The 26,289-nt window shown below is 48.1% G+C and overlaps 1 pseudogene across 1 annotated transcript in view; it reads left to right on the plus strand.

Annotated features, from left to right (window-relative positions):
* LOC144103244 (arylsulfatase B-like) overlaps window positions 1-26,289 on the plus strand; it is a 113,367-nt pseudogene that overhangs the window by 18,068 nt on the left and 69,010 nt on the right. Inside the window, exons 4-5 of the transcript XR_013308279.1 lie at window positions 10,939-11,051; window positions 12,683-12,793. The product of XR_013308279.1 is annotated as an arylsulfatase B-like (transcript). The remainder of the gene's footprint in view (window positions 1-10,938; window positions 11,052-12,682; window positions 12,794-26,289) is intronic.

Genomic DNA, 26,289 nt, shown 5'->3' on the forward strand with positions numbered 1-26,289 from the left:
AATTGAAGGTGTGCAGATTGGGCCTCTCTTCCTTGCCGACCAAGCTTTCCCACTGCAGAAGAATGTAATGAAGCCCTTCCCACATTCCGGCATTATCGGTTCTGATGCACAGGAATTTAATTTTCGCCTTTCTAGTGCCAGACGTGTGGTGGAAAATGCTTTTGGGCGCCTCGAGGCACGCTTCAGAATTCCACTGAAGGGCCTGGAATGTGACATTGTTAATGTACCCTATGTCATTCGAGCATGCTGTGTCCTTCACAACATATGTGAAGAACTTACCGACAGCTGTGACTCTAACTGGCTGGATGTGGTGCATGTAGAAGACAGGCGACGGCCACAGCCCGTCTGCACAAGCAGTCAAGTGGAACCTTCAGGGGTGGCCGTAAGAAATGCCCTGGCAAAGCACCTTGCTTCAAAGTGAAATGCCTTGCATTTACTGCCATGTTGGTGCATGAGTTTATTTCAGTGTGTTTTGTGGCATACAGGTCGAAAATATTTATCCAACTGTGCATATTCCGGATGTTTCAGGGAAGGTGATCACTAATTTTTCAAAATAAGGTTTTTGAGGCAACGAGAAGCAATTTGCGGCATAGTAGTACGAGTGTTGGCGGACGTCAAAAACAGGCGGACGTCAAAAACAGGCGAATCATCTTAACTAGCAAAGTGCGTAACTAAGTTATAATAGTTAGCTTTTAACTATTACCAATAGGCACTTGATCGCAATTAGAGGTTTGTAGCCGGCCATTAGTAATAGCCATATCAGTTTTTGAATTTCAAAAATGCCATTTCTCTCGCCGCTGTGGCACAACAAAATTTGGCTATTTCGACTAGTTACGACTCCTGGAGGGGTTGCTTTGCCTACATACTGTTCGAAAGTGCATGTATTATAGCACGATGTAGCCAAATTCTGTCGTGCCACAGCACCGAGGGTAATGGCATTTTCGAATTTCTAAACTGATATGGCCATTCTTAACGGTCTGCTACAAATCTCTAATTGCAAGCAGGTGTCTTTTGGCAATACTTTAAAAGTTAACTATTAGAATTTAATCACTTAGCTATTTAACATGATTCACCTCAAAAACCTTATCTTTAAACATGAGTGATCACCTTCCCTGAAACACCAGGTATGTGCTTTTAAGCTGCTTTTGGTTCATCTGTGTTCATTTCTCATTTTCATATGTGAAATCTTTGCAACCGTTCTGCAGTCTGAACAGGAAGTGACGTCTCCATTCCATGTAGGAAAAACAACTGCGCTTAACAGACGAAGACAGAGGCAGAACATAGACATAGTCTTCGTCTGTAAGCACGCAGTTGTTTTTCAAAGAGCATGAACAAAGTATCTCATCAAAAAGTTCAGAAGACGGAAATTGTGGCAAAACTTAATCGCTCAGCAGTATAAACATGCAGCCACAAACTGCAGTGTGTGCCTGCATAATCCACCCCTCAGTTCATGGCTTCTGTTCTATATGCAGTGAGGAAATTTAGGTGCCTCATGATTTCGGTGTGCCAGAAACGTTTGTGACCACTTGTACATTAGTAACTGTACACAAGTTCTTGCATTGTCCATGTCAACTTTGAGGAATTCTAGAAAAGTTGAAACAGGTTTCTGCATAAGCATTGTCAACAGCATATCATTACTGGCAGTGCCTTGCTTGTTACAGACAGGACAGAATCAATTATTCTTTATTCTCCTTGGATTGCAAATAGTCCTTCATCACCTGTAGCATGCCCTTCTGCACCTCATTGCTCTCTTTCTGGAGCTCGATGAGTTGCTTTCGCAGCTCGCTGCTTTCCTTCGCAGCCTTTGCTGCACGTTCCTCAGCCTGTTGATGCATGGCCATCAGCTCACGAAGCAGTGAGCTGGAAGGCCGCTTCCTGCGAAGATTGGACTTTCCACATCGCTCCCCACTTGTCCCCTGCTCCCTGCCTGCTGGCTCGCTGCCTGCCGTGCTGTCATTACCCTCTTCCAGAGTGCAGGGAATTGTAAAGGGGACGGGTATCAAGTTGTCCTCGTACTCAAAGACAATCTCTTGCCCAGTGTGGGCTGGATCCTCTGGCATCTGTGAATGGAGGAAAAAAGAGAAAATGACAAAGATATGTCAGCCACTAAAATACAGAATCATATGATAATTGGTAGGCAAGTAAAGCCTTGATCACAGACTCTTGAAAACATAACAGGACAAGATACAGAGAAATCGCAGGGGGATAAGAGAGCTTCCTACTCATTAGTAAAAACAGACTGTCTTACGGCGCAAACTTTGCATTGCCTCTTGTCCTTGTGTAACTCTATTAATTTTTGAATGTGAGGAAATCCTTGTGCTGGAGCACCATGTCAATTTTACACTGAACACAACATGGCTGCCACATGTTGTGGAAAAATGACTTATGATGGCCGTGCTGCTACATACGCCACTCATGTCAATAGTGGCACGCTGTCCAATCCCTGCAATTAATTTCTTGTACTTAAACTTTTCTTGTCAAAGAGCATATATGAAGCCTCACTGAAAGAGTCTGGGCCGTCACATTTTGAGATGCATTGCACATTGTGCCGAGAGGCTCAATTCTGTGTTCTGTGTATGATGTCCAAGCACAAAAACCATTTTGTAAGGAAGCTACTGAAAACACTCTATAGGACTGTGCGTAAGGTCCTCCTTGTCACTTACTCATTTGCCACATTGGTTTTTAATGTTTTTGTTGGGTTTTCGACAACTATGATTTCTTTCATGTGTTCTTGCTTATATATACCTTGCTGTTATGTTCATATGCTTATCTCTTTCGACCATGCTCATTCTATTCTTTTCAATAAAAACACGTCAAGTTCTGAGTGAGGTGGCTCTTCGCATTGTTTGTGTAGTTTGCTTTTGGTGTCGTGTAGTGCTTCGATGCAACCTAGATCGACATCAATTAGCCCTTTGTAAGCAACGATGCGGTACGACACAAATGGAGAAGCAAAGGCATGTTTGCACACATGATATTGCTTTCAACTCTCTGTTTATTCCTTTTTCCGTACTGTTCCTCAAAAACTTTATAGTGGTTTCTGAAAGGTGTCTGCAAAGAGGAATGGAAAGCAGGCACATAGCATTCACTACGCTGCTACCAGGCTGAACTGTGCTACAGGCAAAAAAAAAAAAACATTACCTCCACGCTCTCCTGCATCAGGTCACTGTCATTTACTGGCAGTGTGCCAAGAAAAGAGTGCAGCTGTCAATAAAAGGGCCACTGCACTCCTTTAGATCCAGTGGACGATCCAGATCGCCTGAGCTTCCTAGAATGAAAGACAGTATTAGTCCATGAAACTGTGTCACGAAAATACCCAAGGTACAATTACTTTTAAGAGAAAAATGGAGGAAAGGTGGCACTCGTGCTATTGAACACATTCAGCGAATAAAGCTGTACAGCTCGAGTAGCACCTGTATTAGCATGTCTACATGCAGCAGTTTAGCCTCAGCTAGTGGAAAGGTACATTGTTGACCACCTACCATAGGTCAAGCTATGCATGCATCAAGAAGGAAACATGTTGAATTAACACTCTCGTCTGGGCGAGTTGGTTCATTTCTAACAAATAATGAACTTGCGCAAAGAAAACAGGACACAACAAAGTAACACATACGACAAGAACAGAGCGCAACTTCCAACTAGATTATTAAGAGCAGGCAACTTGAATATATAGCAGTGTTAGCCAACAGAAAGATTACAAAACCAAAAGAAAGATAAACCACATGCGCTGTTAATACCAGCAAGCCGCTGCCAAGGGTACAACCAGATATCATTCTGTCAAACTGATATGATACTCCATAACAATCAAAACATAAAACCAAAAAAGAGAAACTGAAGAATCATGAGGTGAACAATGAACACAGGGAATATGAGATATATTCACCTCAAGATTCTTCAGTTTCTATTTTTTGGTTTTATGTTTTGATTGTTATGGAGTATCATACCAGTTTGACAGAATGATATCAGGTTGTACCCTTGGCAGCGGCTTGCTGGTATTAACAGCGCATGTGGTTTATCTTTCTTTTGGTTTTGTAATCTTTCTGTTGGCTAACACTGCTATATATTCAAGTTGCCTGCTCTTAATAAACTAGTTGGAAGTTGCGCTCTGTTCTTGTCGTATGTGTTACTTTGTTGTGTCCTGTTTTCTTTGCGCAAGTTCATTATTTGTAAGAAGGAAACGCGTGTGTGCTGCTGGCGCAAGCCATTTGTGGCAATGGCGAAGTCTGCCCTTTACACGCTGTCGATGAAACGTTAAAATACGGTTTGGTTTGGTTTATATGGGTTTAACGCCCCAAAGCGACTCGGGCTACGAGAGAGACCGTAGTGCACGGCTCCGGAATTTCGACCGCCTGGGGTTCTTTAACGTGCACTGCCATCGCACAGTACACGGGCCAGCAGCATTTCGCCTCCATCGAAAAGCTACCTCCGCGGCCGGGATCGAAGCCACGCCTTTTAAGTCCACAGCTGAGCACCATTACCACTGAGCCATTGCGGTGCCTAAAAATATGCACGCTACAAAGGAAATGTACGCGGTCAGTGCAACCAAGCTTAGTTCAGGATCACACCGCACCACGTACAGGAAAGGACACGCAACTCGTACTAAACTGTGTGTTCTGCTCACGACCGCCAGCCGGTCGAGGTTCTGCTGAACGCTACGAGATTGGCAGTCACTCGGACGAGCCAGGCTACGATAGCGGCTGCCGCTCGTCACACACACACACTGGTGTTTACACGCGGAACCAAAATAGACGGTAAACATCGTTACTTGAGAAGGAACAACAAAAGATTTAGTGCTTACCGGTATTGCTTGTTCAAGATTTCAAGCTTCTGCCGCACCTGCTTTGCCGTGTACGGTCCCTCGCCCGACGGCAGGCCCGCGTTCAACAACTCTGCCATCGCATTATATATGCGCGCATTGCGCGTGTTTGAGCGCAGTGCGCTAAGGTTGTCCTCCCAGATTCGTATCAACGCCTCTGTAGTCACAGTAGGCCAGTTGACACGCTTCTGGGAGGACGCTTCGCTGGCCATGGCACTGGGCTCGACCGACATGGTGGCAGCCATCTTGTGAGTTAGCAAGGCTTGACTGAGGTGGCCGACCTCAGTTTACGATGACCATGGTTACCGAAATAACTGCGGTTAGATTGTCCGTGTGACTGCGCATAACTATGGTGTGTATTAACTGAGATAAACTGAACCGTGGTTAAGTCGGCCGTGTAACTAGGGTATTAGAAACATTGCATTATGGTCCTGTGCGGCCGATATCCCTAATTCAAATCGGATTAAACGCCCCGGCTTCCTCCTTTTTTTTTTTTTGAACTCAACGCTGAAAGTAGAAGGAGCCATCCAACGCGTGGAATGCCTTTCAGACAGTCCCGTGGCGGCCTCGTTTTCGCTTTTATTTTGTTTTTTAGGCTTCTGTGAATAAATATATTTTCAGTCACAAACAACATAGCCGCATATTAGGCCCGCGGAAATAACAATACGCGTGGACTCTTTGGTTTACGTATCACTCCGCCGATGGCAGAGCAGTAAGCCGCCACGGGACTGGCTGAAAGGCAGTCCACGCGCTGCTTGACTCCTTCTACCTTCAGCGTCGAGTTCAAAAAAAGGCGGGATCCATGGTGTTTAATCCGGTTTAAATTACGGAAATTGACCGCACAGGACAATAATTCGAAGTTTCTAAGAATGCTCCGAACGTGTAGATAGAGTTCCCGGCAGAAAAAAAAAGACGAGTTTGGATATCTCTTTAGATACCTCTTTAAGTTGAGGACAACGCAGCGAGATATGCAATGAAAAATAATAGATGCAATGTAAAGAGACAGAAACAGGCCAGAGTGGGTCAGGTAACAAACGTGGGTTAATTACATCCCAGTCGAAATCAAGGGGAGGAAATAGGCTTGGTCGGGGCATGTAATGCGAAGGCAAGATAGCCGATGGTCGTTAAGGGCAACGGAGTGTGTTCCGAGTGAAGGCAAGCGTAGCAGGAGGCGGCAGGAAGTTAGATGGGGGGATGTGAGGAAGTAGTCTGTGGGGATAAGGTGTTCACGGCTTGTACAGTCACTGTTAATTGAAGAGAGCTTGGTGAGGCTTCTTCCCCTGCAGTGGGCGTAGCCGGGCTGACGATCATGAATGATGACACTGAGCGTGTTGCGAAACGACATCAGGTGTCACGTTTCCGCTGCCTACGCTTCGCCCGAGCCTGCTGGTGCAACATGCGAGATAATTTAGGGTCTCAAAGTTCACCAATAAAATTAGCCCAGCTTCGCTGAATTAACGTCGCGAACGCTGGTGTTAAGAGTGAAACTGCCTGGCGTTCCCTGGTCGCGAGGTTAAGCTTCATGGAACTTCTCAAAGCAAGCGGATCGATTGCCTGCGTGGTTACCTACCCATGACACACTCTCTCTCTTTTCCGACCACTAAAGCATTTTTTTCCGACCGATACTGCTGGGTTAATATTTTATTTTTTAAAACACTCGTAACAAGCTTTTGTAGTTCAAATGTCTTCGGTATCCCTCGCGCAGGCTTCTGGATTCACCCGATGACGCCGTGCCCGTTAGCGCGCAAACTCCCGACTGGCGGCTTCTTCTTCCGGATAGCGCGCGACTTTACCCATTTGCGCAGCATTCGAGAAATGACTGCCAAGCGCACTCGTCTATAAATGCACGTTCTTCCGAACTAAGTCCGAACCATCAGTTGGGAGCGCGCTCTCCAACTGACCTGGACTCCGCCCACCTGCGCTCGGCGCGGGCTCTCACACGCGCCTTGGCTCCGCGCACCTGCGCCTGGCGCCTGCTCCCCCTCCCCCCCACTACGCAGCACCTGTGCTTGGCGCTTGCTCTGCCCTCGCTAAGCTATGCCCTCTACACAGCGCTACGGCCGCGTTACCACGCCTTGTCCCATGAAAGCCTGAAGCCTGAACGCTGTTGAAAAAATGTGTTTTGACAAACCACTGCTGGTACTGTGTTTTGTATACAGGCACCATCACTAAGTGTGCCGGAAAAGGGGGGGGGGGGGGAACCAAGCAGTGTGAGTGCTCGCGGAAGCCGCCAAACCAGCTCGCGGAGTTTCCGCAGAACTCATTTTCAGAGCCCCTGCTTCAGAGGAATAATCGGTCCGAAGCAGCGCTTCCAGCTGCCCTTTCACGTGCACGTGCGGGCACGTAGAGTGATGAATGAAGGTTAGTGGAGCACTTTCCTTCATCGGCGTAAAACCCGCCTACCGTTCCAGATCCTGTAGATGCTTTCTGGCTTTCCACTCATCCAGCCCCGGCCGCAGCTCTTATGGCACCGGTAGCATGTGTACGCGCGGAAAGATTGCGCCAGGAATGAAAGTGACCGATTACGACGACGTTGGGTGCGATGAATGACAAATGGTCCTAAACCCGACAAACACACTTTTAATGAAAATAACCAGAAAAAGAAGTACATCCAATTTTTCATACAACATCAAAAATCAAGTAATCCAAAAGAATATGATGCATAAGTAATTAGGTCTCATTTTATCCTCGATCTTCATTGCAACACTCACATAGATTTTTGTGTGCTGGGAAGCTCGAAAGGCACTCTGGAGCCTTGAGCGAAACATATACCATGCAGCCACTGAAATAAGTCCAGGATATAACACATTCATCAGAACGATCATAGAATATGCGAAACTTGTCTGGGAACCATACATGAAAAATAATTGCTCAAGGATTGACAAGCTCCAGGGTCTTGCTGCCAGGTTCATATTTAACAAATACCGACATCATACCTCGCCGTCCAATCTCTGTTCACAAGCTGGCCTTCATACGTTAGAGTCGCGTCCAAAGCTTGACAGGCTAAAATACTTGTGCCTAATCATCCGTAATCAAATTCATATCGATAGATCGCAATCTTTTTTAATTCGTTCTAACGAGGCGTCACGGCATCGTTATACTATGTTTATTCCAGCCCCTTCTTTTGGCATTCATTCTTTTATGTACAGTTTTTTTTTTCAAGAGCGATTAATGAGTGGAATTGTCTACCTGATACTGCTGTCTGTCGAAAAATTCATGACAAGCATTACACACAGTCTTTTTTCCAGCCACTGAGTTTTTTTAATTTGCAAGTGCGGCTTGAGTTGTGTGTCAGCTATGCAATCTTTTAAGTTATTGTGTGCCAACTGCAAATATTTTGTATCTAACCCCAAGTGTTGTCAACAGCCTGCTTTATTAATATTATTAATGTCTGCATTGGTATGTGCTACTTGTCATTCACTTTTTTTCCACTCCTGTAAAATCCCCATACAGGGCTGACAATATCAATAAATAAAAATAAATAAATAAACGACAATAATTAATTTCCATCCCCTTCGCGCACTGCGGCAGGTGTCGCCACCGATGGTTCCACGCAGTTACTACAGCAGCCTTAAATTACTGTCATTTGTTACCAATGCACGCAGCTATTCTCTAGCGACTGAGAACTCCATGCTACAAATACGAATAAAAAACACCTCGTTTAACGTTGCGGCAATGTGCGAGTTATTCTGTGAGTGCGGCCACATTTTCGTAATGCTCCGCCTTTGTTTCAAATTTAACAAGGAGTGATTGGGGAATTTTTATGTGATACTCTTTACGTGGTTATGAATACGTTCATGGAGCGAATTTCGGCGAATTATTTGGTTTTGGTCTGAACGTCGAATTTGCGGCGATTTCAAGCGATACTGGGTTGACAATACCGAAAATGTGTGGAAGAAGCGTTTCATCCTTAATAAATAAAAGATGTCTTAAGGTAAGAAGTTGGGCTAGTTGCTACGCATTCATGGTTAACGAGCGCAAAAAAGACAAAGACGAAGAGAAGAAGACGACGACACGACACAAGCGCTCACTCGCAACTGAACGTTTATTGGGAAAAAACGTTTATTGGGAAAGCATAGACATTGAGACGTATTTTATTCTCTCCCACACGATGCCCTGCTGGAATGCGTCCAGCTCTGCATATTTGAGGACAATGATGAAATCAATTTCAGATCAAATTGTGGCACGTCGGTTGAACATTTCGCTGAACTACTGTCTTTTTATCTGCGGTCAACCTTTGTGGGTTGGTGCAACAACTTCTAGGTCCAAAGTTCTGGTGTATGCATTGGCTCTTCCGTTGCGCCCACTCTTTGTGATTCTTCTTAAAATCGTATTGACAGAAATGTATAAGCGTGCCTCAGTGACCTTCACCTTCGCATATTTAGGTATGTTGGCTTCACAAAAATAGACAGCTTCAATCGGCGCGTTGGTGGCATTTTAAATGTCTCCAAAGAAAATAACTCTGGACTGTCGTTCCCTTTCGAACTTCCAAAACAGCAAAAGCTGCAGTTTTTAGATCTGAACTTGCACTTTTTGCCTGATCATATCTGCTGGTGTTACGCGCCCAGAAGTTCAAAACCATTGATGAATTACTCTTCTGCGCAGTCGAAAACTATTAAACATGGTGTAGCCGTTTCTTCTCTGAGATTTGCTTTGGTAAAATTATGTCTGCACAATGCTCAAAAAGTTTTTCAGGAACAGGTAGCTAGGCTGAAAGCATCAGGGTTCCCTGAAGCGGCCCTCTCAAGTCTATGTGAGAGTCTAGTAAGATCTATTAGGTCCCACACTGCCAGCAGTGGGCACAAGCGCGAAAAAAAAAAGGTTGCTGCCATCCCGTATGTTCAAAAACTTCACATTGGCTGAAAAAGGTATACTGCACACTGGTTATGGCGAGGCGTCCCGCTGGCGCATCTTGACCACCACACATCCTTGAAGAATCTTGCCTGGCGCGTCCATTCACTTCGAAGAATCTTGCTCTTCGTGTGCCCCGTGGATGGTCTCAGCCAACCGCGAAGTTCCTGTACATCCTGAGAGCAAATGTCTTGCCGACCGTGCCACGACGCAGTGCGTGCTCGGCAGATACACACAGCTATAAGCGGAAATAGGACCGCTGGGTTAGACCGGTCCAAATTGTGACGCACAAAAGACGCCCATGTAAAAGAAATAAACTCTAGAAGAACTGCAGAATGAGCTAGTTGGTGTTGATGCATAATGTGTTGACGCTATGATGTTGACGTCATTTTCTCCGCCCCTGCCAAGCTTTCCCGTCTGTGCGCGGCCGTCCAAAAACGAGCGGACGTAACAGCCCGCCCCGTTAGCAAAGTATGCTGTATCAAGCACGTCAGCAAGTATTTTGAATGCTGTAAAAATGTAGTATACAAAATTCCGACGATATGCGGCCGTGCTTACATCGGCCAAACAGGCCGCTGCTTAAACATATGCCTTATGGAGCATAAGAATTCCTTCAATCAAGACCGCTCTAACCTGTCTGACCACTGCCGGGATTGCGACCAGCTAGGAAAACGCAAGCGATGTGCCCCAAAATTTGATAACACTACTGTTGTTTTCACACACCATAATCAACTCAAACGCAAGCTAAAGGAAGCGCATTACATCGCAAAGTATATAGACACGAGCACTAGCACCCCTTCACTGACCCTAATAAGCCATGAAATAGCTTTCCTTGATGACGCTTGATTTTTGTCTCGTGTATTTCTTTTTCGTGCCGATGTTCACTGCATTCCTTTAGATCTCTTGTTGATGCGCGTGTAATCCATTCCTGATTAAGATTCCTGGTGCGGCGTCAGTGAACATTAGTCTCTTGCTTCATTGTATTTTCGCATTTTTGTGCACATATTGCTGGGTTTTTTTTCGAATAAACGTTCAGTTGCGAGTGAACTCTTGTGTCGTGTTGTCTTCTTCGCTTCCTCTTGGTCTTTTTTGCGCTCGTTAACCATCAATACGAAATAAAAGATGTCCAGGTTCTTCCAATACATAGTGGGATGAAGTTCAGCTCCCATGTCAGCCAGCTTTACTCGCTATCTTGTCCGCTGTTTTCTCGGTTAGAAATTGACAGATCGGCGTGCGATGATCTCATATTAACGCTGATATTTTTTTCCTCTCAGGCATGCAGAACGACGACATCAAAAATTCTGAGCCATGGGGTCTGCCGCTCAAGTTCAAGATTTTACCCGAACACTTCAAAGACTTGGGTTATTCAACGCACGCAATCGGCAAGGTAACTGTGCACTTGTTTGAGCGCCACAGGCTCATGCAACGTTTACCGTGACATGCACTGGCTCTCGCAAAAAGGTGATTGCCTGCTTAAGCCCGGCTTCTTTCAAATCGGCGAGGTCCGGAACGGAAGCCAGCATTGAAAATTTCTTTTAAACAAAGGAAGACAAAGAAATAATTGGCAGAGGCACTTAAGACTGCTTGCGTGCGAGAAGCAGTAAGCCCTCCCGTTCACTTTGTGAACGCTATCGCCGCGCGCTGCCGCATGGCGTAACATGGTGCCACGCAGCTGGCAATTCTTAATCCGCAAGGCTCTACGCAGCCACCTCGATGCCACCGCGCCAATTCCGATCTGCGCGCTGATCCGCCTTAACGGTATGACGGTATAGCTAATGGGTTAATGCCCATATATTCCTAGCTCCCTATAGGAGTTCTCATACTACTCCTGGCACAGTGATGCGCCACTGCCCTGGAATGGCAGGCGCGTGGCACCGGTGGAATTTGTCCGAAACAGGTTGCTCTATCTGAGCAACCTGGCGTGAGCAATCATTAATTCAACCGCCACCTTCCGGGTTGCATGTGGACACCATCTTTTCACACACACGGATTTTTTCTTGATGGCGCAAGCTACGCTTACACCTTAATAAAGGCACCCCAAAGTGTTTCCAGTTATCGATACCAATTAGGTGCTGCGGGACCGCTCGCGTTCGGGACCGCAGTATAATAAGGTTGCATAGCGTCAGGAGATCACGAAATCGCCTTCTCACTGGAAGCCAGCGATGACGCCGAATCCTCCTGCAGCTAACGGCACTGGTCAGCGCAATAGTGTCTCGAAGCGCAACAGTTTCAGCCCATCGCGTCGCCCTACCGCGATCCACTTCTGCGGGAACAAAACCGCTTCTGCGGGATCCACTTCTGCGGGTACAGAAAGCTGTATGATTTATTAAGAGAATAATAAACTCGATCCCTAATTTTCTTGTTTTCATTTCAAGGGTTGTTCGCTTCTACAAAGGTCCATAATTTCAGGGATGGCGATATTTATTCTAGACTACCTAACCGCTTTCCTGTGTATCCTGTAAAGATTTCTTATGCTATATAAATTTGGCACATTGATCCCATGCTTTACATGGATATTCGGCACATGTTTACATAAAAAAAGATCACAAAGGAGATAACGTTATCAGGGCATACTTTCAGGCTGTGTCTTGGCCAGCGCGAGTTGGAAAAGGTGGCCTATTGCAATTTTATTTGAATTAAATCACTAATAATAGTGATAATATTGACGAAATATTACTGTTATAGAAATTCAAGAATAGGCAGCTGGTTCCAGTTACAGCCAAATCTTTATTGTTCAAAACATGATCAAGAATTTTCCGGCTGCACCTCTACGTATGGTTTGTTTCTGGTATAAAAACGCTTTTTTTAGCTTAATCAATCCATTTTGCACGAGTCACGTTATCTCGGATATTTGATCACAGGAGTGTTGCTGCCAAGTCTATATTTATATCTCTATCTATGTGGTTCTATCTAGACAACCGCGCTCCTGTCCGTCTCTCATTCAGTGCTTCTGTCTGTCCGCTTGTCTTTCTCTGCCAATTTATTTGTTTATTTTTATTTTCGTTCTTTATCCCGCAGTGGCACCTGGGCTTTTTCAGAAAGGAGTACACTCCGCTGATGCGAGGCTTCGACCACCACTTCGGGTTCTGGACGTCCCACAGCGGCTACTACGACCACTGTTCACACGAGGCACGTCTCTCCAACTGTCTCGCGCGCAGCAAATTTTTGCCACTGCAATGGAAGCCTTCACGTAGCCAGGATTTGTTTTAGGGACCTGCCCGAAGCATTTTCTTGTATCGGAGGGGAGGATAGCTTGATTTCAGGGGGCCCCGGCGCCTATTGAACAAGGGCCTGAATGGAACATTGGGGGATTGGCTCAACGAGAACTATGAGATGCAGATGTTCGCGAACGTAATTTGATTATTGCCCTTCAATCGAGGCTTAGACATCTTCCAAGTAAGGCCTCGATCTCACACCTGGTGTTTTCCCTGGTACGGAGAGAGCTTTAGAACCGACTGCTCCCCGGAAACGGGCGGTGGCGTTGGCCCCTCTGTCATCTCTTGCATTCCAAACTTAAAGCCTGTAAGAGGATGCCAGACTAGTGCGCGCTTGCACACACTAATAACCTTACCACGAAGAGCGCTTCCTATTCATCTTGAATGCTACCTGCTATCGTTGACTGTCGTCCCTCATACGCTTCCTGGAGTGCCCTCTGCAAGTGCCGTTTTTTCCACACCGTATTTTTTTTCGGAAAGTCGGCTTCCTCAACCAATAATCGTTCAATACCTTCAACCCTGGCTCCTCACCCAGGGCATCGAAGACGTGCTGGAAAGGTGGTGTTAGGTAGATGGATCATCCTAAGGCACCGCCAGACTGATTCGCCCACGACTGAGAGCGCCCCGAACGGGGGGCCCGAAGAAATAAATGTTCTTTCCTCCTTCTGTGACCGGAGTGACCCTAAAAGAAAGATTAAAATATTTAAAACTATGACAAACAGGGCATGGACTACCAAGTAGGACTACTTAACCTACACGAATCTGATATTGACTTCAGACAGCCAATCAGAGCTTTTAAACGGACATATCAAGAATTCTTGTTCTCCTCAGATATATTTTAGAGCCATGAACAAACTACAAGTATCACTACAAGCCTCTGTAGATAGCTATCATGCAGTCTGTAACTGAGATTTCTTTTTTGCTCTACACATTATAAGACAAGGCTCAGTTCTACCAGATAGTATCATTAGAAATTTTCAGTAACGTCTTTTTAGTTTTTGGCTTGGATTATATCGAGTGTTAGTTTCGGTTGTACATGGATGTACCTGTACCCTCTTACCTTAACAAAATCTCTAAAGTGCATTTGTGTTGTATTGCTGTACTATATTGCTGCACTCCTCGTGTTGTATTTGACAGTGCGGAAATATGTTTGTGCTATTGTAACCTCGTAAGTTTTTTTTATCTAAAGAAAATGTGAATCTGCTGCTGCAGGCTGTAAACAAGTGTATGGGGGCTAAGGCCTCGTCAGGCTTCCGAGCCTTTAGCCTTACGCCACCCGCAGGAATTAACTGTATTACTTCCTGCACAATAAAGTTGCTTACTTACTTCCTTAAATATCCTTCCTCTATGCATATTCATTCATCTACAATGCGTACATATCATGCAGCCAGTGATGAATTTAGGAGAGATATCCGGCTGAGAGGAGTATGTCTTTCACTCTCACCGCGCAAGCAATATTCATTAACGGGGTAGGTAGACTAAAGGAAAAATAAAATTTATTTATTTATTTGAACATACTGCTGGCCTCACATTTGAGGCCGTCGCAGGAGTGGGACATCACATACACTAAAATAACACAGGTCAAGTAAGTGCCAACACAAAGGCGATCGTATTCCAACAAGGCAATATGCATTATACAAAAGGTAAAACAAAATAGCAAAACAGGAGCAAGTAGCAAAAGAAACAGCGGGAAACATGCGGAGCAACTGCTGTCCCGTTCTTTGTTCTGCTCTGAAGTTTTTACAGCCAGTTTTTTATCATGTTGACAAATTTCTGCGCAACGCAGCCTGTAGACGGGCTGTCAGTCCTTTGGTTAATCACTACTGAGCAGACAAGAAAAAGCAAGGGGGGGGGGGGGCTCCTAATGGCATACCTATGAAGGAAGCCAACAGCCACCGAAAACGAGGATCCAAATGAGGGTCTTGTTATGACGTACATATGAAGGGAGACAACAGCCACCAAAACAAAATAAAAAATAAAATAGAAACAATTCCCTATGCTCCTTGGTTGCGGTGGCTGTCGGCTTCCTTCACTTGCCCAGCTTTCTACGCTTAGACATTTATTCTTGACTGGCGCTATCAGCGCATAGACAGATAAGTCTGCCTACTCTTACCTGCTAGCCTTCTGGCCTGAGGCACAGTTAACGGGTGGAAGTATCCCTCGGTGAGCAGCATTCGCGGTTCTCTGCGCGGTCGCTGCACACCACCCTCTGGCGCACAGACACGTGGGCAGCGTATGCTATATATAGAGGCAGGCGCCGTCCGCTGCGGCTGGGGCCATGTTTTCTTACCGTGGGCACAGGTAAAGTTTTGCAGGGCGACGACCGGAGCACCACAATAAACAATCTGTTATTTTTTACCTACCACTTTTCTACGAATGTTTGCCTACAGCAGGGATGTGACCAGAGGTGGGAAACCTCATGATGTCGGGCTCAACCTCGCGTCGTGAGGTGATGTTGAGGTGAGGTCGGTGACTGCTCGAAATTTTGTGAGGTCAGCAAATCAGACCTCAGCAAATCAGACCTCAACCTCAAGCGTGAGTTTGAGGCTGAGTGAGGTCGTCATTCAGTGCGGTCGAAATTTTGAGGTCGACTCTTTTTGTAGTTGCTGCGTCTTACTCCGATGAGTGTTACTTCCGAAGCGGAGTTGGAGCGCACCACCACAGTGTTCATGCAATGAGGCTTGGTGTTCGATTTCCTCTTTCTTGACAACCGGATGCAGTCGTCCGCTCTTAGCTTTCTGTGCTGCGCCGTAATGTCCGTTCAGCCCGAGCTTACAGAAGGACATATACCCTGGTCTTACTGCAAGGAGTGCTGTTGTCACGGCACGCCACTCTCCGTGCCCCTTCCTCCGCTGGCGTAGCAGCCGTAGCTGCCTGCCGGTCGGCTCAAACTCTCGGGAGCGCGTAAAGCATATAACTCACGTTGACTCGCGTTAGCTTTGTCTGATGCCGCAAACAAATAAGTTCAGTCCAACAAGCACGCGATAAATTCGTCGCAGCGCGGATGCCCCTAGCAAAACTGCTTCGTGTTCACGCTCGTTGCCGGCGCTGACGTCACGAGTCTTGCCTTGCAGTCGAGTGAAGGGGATCCTGCTGCACATTACAAGCTAACTTAACAGAAACTGGAGCAGACGGCACTGGCGAGGCAATGTGATTCAGGCGGTTGCTAACAAGGACTCCTGCTGATTTTATTAAAAAGAGAACGAAGCCAGAAAAACCTGTATAAGAGCGGCCAAGCTTTTTGTCGGTTCCTTTCAATTTCGAATCTCCCACTACTTCTGTGTATCCCCGTTCCGTAATGCTAGCAGATGCAAATGTATTTTCAGTTTTAAATCCTTCCGAATAACCTCTCTTCGGTATCCGGTTCCTTGTTCTTTCTCAGAAATTCACATAATATGCCTAAACACCGCAGCACGGGGCGAACGTACCAGCATAGTGGTGTTACAGCGGTGAAAAAATGCTAAGCTATAATTAATATATAGTGATGCGATAGCTGATTTCCTTTCCTTTTTTAATGAAGATGTGTTAAGAGAAGTGTAGCAGACTGGGCGAGTTGGTGTTCTATGGTAGCAATACAATTTCAAACAGCGCTAGACAACAGGACCAGAAAGAGGAGGAGACAGACACGGCGCTGACAAACTCAGCGCCGTGTTTGTCTCCTCCTCTTTCTGGTCCTGCTGTCTAGCGCTGTTTGAAATTGTTGTGTTAATAGAACTGATTACGTGCTGGTACTGTGCTGCTGCGTCGCTGTTTCAAACCTTATAATATGACGTTTAGTGGGGCACAATGTTGTTCGCTTCTGTTTTTAGTGTGCGATTTTTATTTCTATGTTCGTAATCATTGTTTTTTTTTCTCGTATGGAATCGGTTAGGTTGGCGGCCTGCTTTGCAGACGACCAGGCACTGCTCACACTTTTATCTTTCCTTTAACTCTTTTCCAGAGACCCATCGTTCACCTTAAACGGCTTCGCAGAATGGTCGCGCGGTGCTCGCGGGTAAAAAACGTCGAGGATGCTGATGGTACCATTGATTAGTTCAGTTTTGAGGGAAGACAAGTGGTTGACTCAAACCAGCTTGTCTCAGACTGGTTGACGAAATGGTACCCAGAATTCTCTTCTGGTGTATGGGTATTTAGGAGGTGTTTTTTTTCCGAAGGGGGGGGGGGAGGCTGGGAAAACGACTTCGCTGTGGCGAAATTTGAACGGAGGGCCGTGGTGCTCCTGACAGAGAGAGCGGTTCACGCTGCCCACTCTAGGTCAGTCATTTTGACCCGTGCGATCTTAATAGTCGGAAAAGTGTTCGAAGACATAATCTAGCCCTTTAGTAGAGTGGAGAGCTGGGCGAGTCGGTACATGATTGAAGAAGGAAACCAGCGCAAAAGACGAAGACACGGGAACAAGGAACAGCGTTGTCCTGTGTTCCTTGTTCCTGTGTCTTTGTCTTTTGGCTGGTTTCCTTCTTCAATCTAGCCCTTTCTTGCAAAATTCCGCGGGATCACCGAGTCATCGGAGAATTCGCAGGATTTCGAAACCATTACCATCGAGACCTGGAGGGAAGTGGCGGAAACGGGGGAGGGTCTTGACCTCCTAGGAACATCAACATCATCATCCTTAATTATTAGCTGCAGGTATACCTGTTTTCCCGCATAATAATTGTGTTCGGTTGCTGGATATTGTACAATATTTAATCAGTATTCTGGCAACTTTTAAATCGGTAGCGGTATATCACACTTCCCCGGGCTCATAAAAATACACTATTAGTATTCTAATCATCATCGCCATCATCTCGAGGGTCAACGGCATGTGTCGTTCCATGATCTTTGCAGTATGTCATACATGAGAACTGGCACGTTTACCTGTCTGTCTGTCTGTCTGTCTGTCTGTCTGTCTGTCTGTCTGTCTGTCTGTCTGTCTGTCTGTCTGTCTGTCTGTCTGTCTGTCTGTCTGTCTGTCTGTCTGTCTGTCTGTCTGTCTGTCTGTTGTGACATTCCTTGTGTGCTACGAGGTACATTCCTTGTGTGTGCTACGAGGTACATTCCTTGTGTGTGCTACGAGGTTCCACGTTCGACGGCGCGGCGTAGACGGAGACCCAGATGACAGGCATCATCAATTACCCAGCCATGCTCGTTGAGAGTGACAACCAGAACGAAGGGGTCTAAGCCCAACCGGACCCAACCGGACCCGCCGCCGCCGCCGCGGGGAAACAGGCTTTATCCTCCCCAATTGGCGTGGCGGTTCCAGGGGCGGCCCTCCCGGGCACATTCCAGGACAAGGGAACTGTCAGCGATCCAGAGCGCGCCTTACCTTGAGGAGCGAGTGTCAGTTGATGGATGAAGAATGGAGGCCGGTGACCCGCGGGAACTGTCAGCGGGCCAGAGCGCGCCGTACCACAGCCGACGCTATGCGCTACCGCGAAGACAACCTTCTTTCCCTCGGACTCAACACGTGAGGGGGGCGAGACAATAAGTGCGGTGGTATGTTTGTGCGCCCAAGTGAAAGCCCTAGCCCCCCCTCCTTCCCCTCCGGCGTGGGCGTCCTCACCCTAGGGAGTGCGGAGAAGAGGATATAAAAATCGAGAAGCAGTACGGAAGAGGCACGCTCAGGACGACATCGTTCGCCAAGAGGGCCTTCAGCGCCGAAGCCCGTCGGCGTGCAGCTTCTGCCAGCAACCGCTCGAGCAAAACTCCGGAGCCACTCCATCGCCCCCATGAAGTCGTCGGCACGTAAGCTCGGACACCCCAGCCTCTGATGTATAATCTTAATCATGTGTAATTATTGAATATACCTGTTTGTTTAAACTGAGCCATACGGTGTCTCTTTGCCTCTCCGTCCCGTGTGGACCTGCGCATTATGGGGTCATCACACTAATGTCAGAAGTGGGGTCTCAAAAGCAAATGTCCTGTGAATGCTGCGACAATCATGACTTCAAAATTGTAATCAAAAGGGAATCACGGGACTGATTGTGGGACTTTTACCCCCATTTGAGAGGCTTGAGGCACCGGAGGGCTTGAAAAAAAAATGTCTTTATCTGAGGGAGCTCCCACTCCACAGCCGTCGCTCGGAGCAAGCATGCTGGCATTAGGAAGCGTCATTCCGACGTTTACAGGAGATAAGACAGGGGTTCCAATCTGCGATTTCTTTTCCATGCTAGAAGAGATTGGGAAAATGGGGGGATGGTCCGATGCTCAAATGCTGGGAATGGCGAGGTGTAAGATGGCAGGAGCTGCTCATGATTTTGCATGGCGAGACGAAAAAGTAAAATCCACAAAATCATTTGCGGAATTTAAGAAGCTCGCGTTTGAGCATTTCGACACTGAACCACGTCACGTGCGGGTACAGAGGTTCCGTGACGCCGGACAGATGGTAGGGGAGGACGTGCGAACGTTTGCGTCGCGGCTTCAGTGCTTAGCGCGCGATACGTTAAGCAGGGAGGAGGAAGGAGACCAGCTAAAGAAGAAATACGCGGACGATATACTTAAAGAGGAAATGACCGCTTTGTTCGTGGCTGGTCTGCAAGACCCCGTGCGCCGGTTCGTGCTCTCGCGCAAGCCGAGCAATTTCGACCAAGCCGTGGAGGCCGCATTGGATGAGGAACGAAATGAGGCGTTAACGACAGCCGCAGCGAGAGTACGCGTCATAGAGAGAGCGGTGCTCAACCCTGAGGTTGCTCTCTTGACAGAGCTATTAGATCGCTTAGAACAGCTGCTATCTCAGCAGGTAGAACGCCAGGTTGAAGCGCGCGCTCAACAGCGCTCATTCGCTGGAAACCGGAGACCGCCACAAAGCTACAGGCGCGGTATGCGAGATTTTGAAGAAATCGTATGCTTCGCTTGCCAGGGTCGCGGACACATCGCCAGGTTCTGCCAAAACGTGCGCCGTGGGGAGCCACAAAGAGAAGCAGGCGAGACACGCCCTAAGCAAGCCTACAGCGGGGCTCCAGATACCGAGACAAAAAACTAGTTAGTCCTCCCCAGCCTGAGGAGCGTGGGGAGGGAGCAGTGGATGATGAGGTGGTGGTAGTTTGTGTGGCCGACGAGGCATGCCCTGTTGTGCGTTGCAAGTTAAATGGTTGTTGCATGGAATTGTTGATAGATACGGGGTCAAAGGTGACATTGCTTAAGGAGAGCAGTTTTAACACGCTTCGAAGGAAGGGGGACCGCGAGGTGTTGGAAGCGTCTGGTGGTATGGCAACCAAATTTGTAGGCATAACGGGGGATCCTCTTGGCATAAGTGGACTCTACCGGTTACACTTCTCTCTCGGCGGAATTGCATTGGAGCACCCCTGCTACGTATGCCCGGACACGGTGTCTCTGCCAAACGGAGTGTCAGGTATATTAGGGCAGGATTTTTTGAGAAAAGGGAAGGTAGTAGTCTCATTCTCTGAGGAAGAGGTTAATGCGGGCGGATCAAAAGTTCCGTTTTTGAACAGGAGAGGCGCTGAGATTCGCATTACCGATATTGACACCCGTCAAACAGTGGGATCATTGGAGAAGGTATATTCGCGGGTTGCCGTCAGGCTGGTCGATGAGGCGGTCGTCCTTCCTTGGTCGGAGCACATTTTGTACGCGTTTGTGCCTTCAGATGTAGAGAGCGGCGCCGTGGGAGTGCTTGAGCCGGTCGACTCTCTCAGCAATGGCCTGAAGGCAGCCGCGTGCCTCGTGACAGTTAACGACGCCCACAGAGTGCCCCTACGGGTGGTTAACTGTAGCCAGCAGCCACTGAGACTTCCCAAGAACAAAACATTGGCTTTCTTCACCTCTGCGATAGAGAAACGTGAGCCCACCGATACGGTACTCGCAACGGTAGAGCATGCTAGTCCTTCGGCTGCTCCAAAGGTGTCGTTCGATCTTTCTCACGTAAAATCCAGGGAGAGGGAGGCTCTGGCTGGTTTGCTGAACGACTACTCGGAAGTATTCGCCGCGTCCAACCTGGATTTGGGCTGCTGTGGCATTATAAAGCACAGGATAGAAACCGGCACTTCATCGCCCGTTTACCAGCGTGCGTACAGGATTCCTTACTCCCAACGTGAGGAGATGGAGCGGCAGGTGCAGGACCTGATTGATCGCGGCATTGTCGAACACTCAAAGTCACCCTGGGGAGCACCAGCACTATTGGTGGAAAAGCCAGATGGCTCGTATCGATTGGTAGTGGACTACCGCAAACTAAATGCCGTAACTCGCATCGATCCATACCCCATCCCCAATATACAGGAGACGCTTTCTCAGCTGGGCTCTGCCAGGTACTTCATGGTAGTGGACATGGCGGCGGGATTCTGGCAGATAGCAATGGATCCGGCAGATGCCGAGAAAACGGCATTCAACACGCCCTCAGGGCACTATGAATGGAAAAGAATGCCGATGGGTCTGGCCAACAGCCCTGCTGTCTGGCAGAGAACCGCTGATGTTATCCTGGCAGGTCTTCTGGGGAGGCTGTGCTTCGTGTATATGGATGACATTATCATATACAGTGAAAGTTTTGAGAACCATTTGCGCGATATTGAGCAGGTTTTGGTGCGACTAAGAGGAGCGGGTCTCAAGCTGAAGCCCTCTAAGTGCCAATTCCTCAAAAACGAGGTGAAATACCTCGGGCACGTTGTTTCAGCTGACGGCGTGCGACCGGACCCTGAGAAACTAAGGTGTGTCTCAGATTTTCCATCCCCGACTAGCGTCCGCCAGGTCCGGCAGTTTCTCGGCCTGATCGGTTACTACCGAAGGCACATAGAGGAGTTCGCCAAGCTTGCTAAGCCGCTCACCGCCTTAACAGACAAAAATGTCGCCTTTCGCTGGGACTAAAACGCGGAGAATGCTTTTGGGGCCCTGAAAAGGAAGCTAATGAGTGCACCGCTGTTGCGCCACCCGGATTTTAATTTGCCCTTCGTTATGGCCACAGATGCGTCAAAGTTCGCAGTTGGTGCCGTGCTCTCTCAGGTTATCGAGGGCAAAGAACATCCCGTTGCTTTTGCTAGCCGACAGCTGAGCCCCACAGAGCAAAAGTACGGAGCTACGGAAAGGGAGTGCCTCGCCGTTGTCTGGGCAGTAAAGCACTTCAGATGCTACCTTTACGGCCGCAAATTCAAGCTAGTCACAGACTGCCATCCTCTGAAATGGGTGATGAGTGTCAGGGACCCTAGCTCGCGACTCGCTAGATGGAATCTACACCTGCAGGAATACTGCTTTGAAGTTGAGCACAAGTCAGGAAAGACGCATCTGAATGCTGATGCACTCAGCCGCACAGCTGCCGTGGCAGCTATAGATGAGTTTGTCCCCGTAGTCGACCCCGCCGAATTACGCACAGAGCAGTGCAAAGATCCTGACCTGAAGCGAATAATCGAAAGCTTAGAGGGCGCACCGTCTCACCCCGAACAGCTAGGTTATTTCATTGGCAAAGACGGCACCCTGTGTCGGCGCACGAGGCCAACCAGGAAAGGGAGACCAGAGAAAACCGCTTGGGAGAGAGTCGTCATACCTCGGTCGTGGACAGAAAGGGTTCTTCGCGCGTTTCACGATGCGCCATGCGCCGGTCATTTTGGCGTAGCGAAGACACGCAGGCGTGTGGAGCGTTTGTACTTTTGGAGTGGCATGCGACAGGATGTTAGAGACTACTGTGCGAAGTGTCATTCCTGTCTCGAAAGAAAAACACCCAAGGGACGAAGACCAGCTCCAATTCAGCCGTTCCCTGAGGTTTCGGCTCCCTTCGAGCGGACAGGTATGGACATAATGGGCCCATTGCCCACGACCACTTCCGGAAACAAGTACATTTTAGTATTTGTCGACCACCTTTCAAAATACGCGGATGCGGTAGCACTCCCAGATCAGAAGGCAGACACGGTTGCAAGAGCATTTGTCGAACAGATCGTGCTCCGACATGGACCCCCGAGGCAACTCTTGACAGATCGGGGAACGAACTTCGTGTCGCAGCTAATGAGGAGAGTTTGCGAGCTGCTTAAGATCGCTAAGAAACAGTCAACACCGTACCATCCGGCTTGCAACGGCGCGCTGGAGCGACTGAACCAAACCGTGGCCGGGTTCCTGTCGCATTTTGTTTCGCGCGACCAGCGGGACTGGGACTTGTGGCTCCCGTATGCAATGTTTGCCTACAATTCCGCAGCACACGAGAGCACGGGCGAATCGCCATTCTTTCTTCTCTACGGCCGAGACCCGGACCAGCCTAGTGAAGTGCCAGAGGGCCCCCGTCGTGTCCCATACGCTTCACTGGACGACTATAAGGTGGAGCTAGAATCGCGCTTGCAAGTGGCGAGGGACATCGCAAAGGAGGCCTTAAAGAAAGCGGCGAAGCGCAGGAAGGAGGTGCACGATCGCAGTGCTAGAGACGCGCCATTTAATGTGGGGGACAGCGTGTACATTGAAATTGCCAAAGGCAGATTGGGCTAGCTCGTAAGTTCCAGACGAAGTGGAGCGGACCGTGCGAGGTTGTCGAGAAGCTTTCTCCGGTAAACTTCAGAGTCCGAGACGTGAACCGGCGCTTGATAAGGATACACGCAAATCGCCTCAAGTCGGCACCGGTTCAGTATTCACGAAATGAGGAAAGGGAAAGCGCGGATTTTGATGGGGACAGAAGTGAAGCGGAGCGCGCAGATAGTTCGCAAGAAACGCCCTCTCCTGCATTTGTTCGGCAGGCGCCAGAGGTGACGGCCGGAATGCCACCGGATTTACTTCATGCATTGCTAGAAAAAGAAGCGCGCGAGGTTGCCGCGCAGATAACGCCAGGAGAGGCTCCTGCCACGAGCCCTCGCGAGTCCCAAAGCAGACAAAGGGTCACAGACTTACTTAGTATGACTCATGAAGGCCGATATCCGCTGCGAAATCGGAAAGCTAAGTCGGACTAATGGTGTAAACAGAGCGGAGTTGTGAACTGGTCAGAATTGTGTAATGCCGCAGCTCATAACATTGCTATATGCGTATGTGTTAAGTTATCGGAGTTAGTAGTTAAACCTTTCTGTCATTAAGTAACACCTTCACAGGAGAGCATGCGGAGCGCATGCAGAACCTGCCCTACTTCCTTTCGTTATCTATATTTTTGTCTGTGCCGTGATCGTGCTAGAAGTGGGAGCTCCTTTGTAACTGTGGTAAATTTATTTCGTCCAGTTTGGACTAGAAAGGAGAGGCTTGGGTGCTGAGTTTCATGTTTATCTGTAAAAGAAGATCAGTGCTGCCCCTGGAGACGCCAGTTATGACAGCGGAGGCATATGGTGTTGTGCAGTGGTGTTGAGTGCAGCGAAAAGTGTTTTGTCGGACGCACTGTGCGAGGCGATTCAGAAAGACAAGGGGAGCTGCAGGGACTCAAATGTTCGGAGAACATTCTTCTGGAGGGTGAGCGAGTGTGACATTCCTTGTGTGCTACGAGGTAGATTCCTTGTGTGTGCTACGAGGTACATTCCTTGTGTGTGCTACGAGGTACATTCCTTGTGTGTGCTACGAGGTTCCACGTTCGACGGCGCGGCGTAGACGGAGACCCAGATGACAGGCATCATCAATTACCCAGCCATGCTCGTTGAGAGTGACAACCAGAACGAAGGGTTCTAAGCCCAACCGGACCCAACCAGACCCACCGCCACCGCCGCGGGGAAACAGGCTTTATCCTCCCCAATTGGCGTGGCGGTTCCAGGGGCGGCCCTCCCGGGCACATTCCAGGACAAGGGAACTGTCAGCGATCCAGAGCGCGCCTTACCTTGAGGAGCGAGTGTCAGTTGATGGATGAAGAATGGAGGCCGGTGACCCGCGGGAACTGTCAGCGGGCCAGAGCGCGCCGTACCACAGCCGACGCTATGCGCTACCGCGAAGACAACCTTCTTTCCCTCGGACTCAACACGTGATGGGGGGCGAGACAATAAGTGCGGTGGTATGTTTGTGCGCCCAAGTGAAAGCCCTAGCCCCCCTCCTTCCCCTCCGGCGTGGGCGTCCTCACCCTAGGGAGTGTGGAGAAGAGGATATAAAAATCGAGAAGCAGTACGGAAGGGGGACGCTCAGGACGACATCGTTCGCCAAGAGGGCCTTCAGCGCCGAAGCCCGACGGCGTGCAGCTTCTGCCAGCAACCGCTCGAGCCCAACTCCGGAGCCACTCCATCGCCCCCATGAAGTCGTCGGCACGTAAGCTCGGACGCCCCAGCCTCTGATGTATAATCTTAATCATGTGTAATTATTGAATATACCTGTTTGTTTAAACTGAGCCATACGGTGTCTCTTTGCCTCTCCGTCCCGTGTGGACCTGCGCATTATGGGGTCATCACACTGTCTGTCTGTCTGTCTGTCTGTCTGTCTGTCTGTCTGTCTGTCTGTCTGTCTGTCTGTCTGTCTGTCTGTCTGTCTGTCTGTCTGTCTGTCTGTCTGTCTGTCTGTCTGTCTGTCTGTCTGTCTGTCTGTTGTTGCCAGGAAGAAAGAAATGGAAAGTGCACAGGCCTGCACACTGGCTCAAGCCGAGCCACAATCGCATGTGTAGTAATGTCGGATCTCATATGGATCTTGAAATTGGGGTGGGAGGGGTGGGTGGGGCCTGCTATGATGTGAAATTACATTGTTGACACGTGACAGTGTGACGTCATATTACTTCGTCATCACGTGACTAAGTTTGACGTCACATTACATGGTTATCACGAGACCTGATATGACGTCACACTCATATGATGCCATCTTTAATTATACTAATTAGTATTAGCGTTACCTGGTTACATTATTAGCATTAATTAATTATGTAACGTCATCGACTTCGTCGCGTGACTCGTCGGCTTGTGACGTCACATGCTGCCGTTTCTTGCTGACATTTTTTTGCGTATACGACATTGACAGTCCGCTATCTAATGCTTTCGCATTAGTAAAAGAAGCCACTCGCTTTTACACAGACAGAAATACAATGCGCCTCTGTTGGTCTACTACAATCGAAGCTTAAGTGTTTTCGAAGGCAGCATACAGAGGACTGAAAAGAGCGTTTTCTGGGTGACAGAATTATCTACGCTGAGTCCTGTCGGTATGCCGGACAGAGCTAGAAAATCGAAATATACTGATATGCGTCTGCGTAGCCGTCGCATTAGAAAGTGCATCGACGACCAGTTTCTTTACATTCGCTATTGTCGAGTCTAAAAAGAGTATCGCGAATACCTTCCCCCGCCTCCCAATTTCTGGTGGATGGCGTAGAAGGTTTGTCAATTGCCGGTTCGTGCATGAATGAACGAGAAGCATTCAATAGGAACAAGTATATATATGCATACACGAAGCAGGTTGCCGAATATTTACACAGGTAAAATACTCACCGACGTACTAATGGTAATAGCGTATGGGACATCCCTGCCCGCAAGCCATGAACTCTGCAAGGGTTCATCCCAGATTAAGCTTCTCCTATACTGTGTGCATATCAATAGTGTTTGTACACACCTTATTAAATAACACCATCATCATTTT

The sequence above is a fragment of the Amblyomma americanum genome, chromosome 9 (genome assembly GCF_052857255.1).
Source record: "Amblyomma americanum isolate KBUSLIRL-KWMA chromosome 9, ASM5285725v1, whole genome shotgun sequence".
NCBI lineage: Eukaryota > Metazoa > Arthropoda > Arachnida > Ixodida > Ixodidae > Amblyomma > Amblyomma americanum.